Consider the following 1397-nt stretch of genomic DNA (forward strand, 5'->3'; position numbering starts at 1 on the left):
TATATATTATTTATTTCAAATTGCAAATATAACTTTGTTATATTTCTAATTATTGACATAACCGATTAACCGAACCGAAAAAACCCAAATCAAATTTATTTTGGTTCGGATTGGGTTACACTTCTTCAGAACCAAAAACTGAAAAACCCAAACCAAATAGTACAAAATCAAACCAAAAAACCGAATGCACACCCCTACTATAAATATATCAAGATATAGATATTAATTCTAACCCAAAAAGGAAAATATATTTTTCTTCTTTTACAAGAAAGTAAGGAAGAAGGGGATCTAAAGGGAAATTCTGAATTTATTTTAATTTCCAGCTCGAACTATATAATATAAAAAAAAATTAAAATATATACATCTAATAAGATCAGAAAGAAAAGGATTATGCATGTTGTCACCAGATCATGTTGGCAGCTTTAACCTCTCAAACCAACATACGATCAAATATATGGATTAGAGAGAGAGGAAAAAATTGTTGTTTATTTTGTGCTAAAGAAAGGATATTATACTGTCCTTTTATTAAACAACATTTCACACAAATCATGCATATTGCTTTGCCATTTTGTAGGGGAAAAAAAGGATGGATATGATGTCCATCCATTTTCATTTTATGTTCCTTATATACCCTACCCTCCTTAGACCTCACTTTGTGTGATTTCACTGAATATGGTGTTGTTGCTTTCGTCTTCTCTCTTTCTACAGTATATAGAGGTTTTTATAGCTGGACTGTCTTACAACTATTGACATTGATTTATTGCCTCCATTAATATCTTTCTAATTTCTAATCGAGCGTACTTTATTATTAATTAATTTGTGCATATCAATTAACACAAGTATGAAATTTTTTTGATGGAATATTAAGGTATTCAACAACGAGTTATGTACCTTGTAATTCGCAGCGGAAGTCGTCGATTTGCTTCTTTGACAGGATTGCACTCAAGTCCGTCTTTGAATCACTGGGAAACAAAGATCTATTTACAAACTAGAAGTTTTCTTCTGTGTACTGATTGATTCGTCTCAGAAACTCAATTCTTTGTTTCTTACTGATCGCTTAATTTTTGTTTTCTGTTTCACACGTTTTCCTCTCTCTTCTTGCACCTTTTCACGTTTTATTCTTTTTTAAAAAACACTCCCATTAGGAGTCTTTTAACTGTTCTGCCTTATCCTTTAAAAGGATTTATCCAATTAATTATTAATTAATTAATTTGGATAAGGCATGAAACAAATTGGGTTGGGTTGGGTCGGGTTGGTCCACATGGGCGACCCATGACCCAAAACTTACATCTCCCACTTCGCACATGGTGGACAAGACCCAAGTCAACATTATATCAATTAGACACACAATTCATCGACGAATAGTTCATGCGACCTGTGAGCATTAAGAGCTTACC

Source organism: Solanum tuberosum, unplaced genomic scaffold, assembly GCF_000226075.1.
Source record: "Solanum tuberosum cultivar DM 1-3 516 R44 unplaced genomic scaffold, SolTub_3.0 scf00235, whole genome shotgun sequence".
Taxonomy (NCBI): Eukaryota; Viridiplantae; Streptophyta; class Magnoliopsida; order Solanales; family Solanaceae; genus Solanum; species Solanum tuberosum.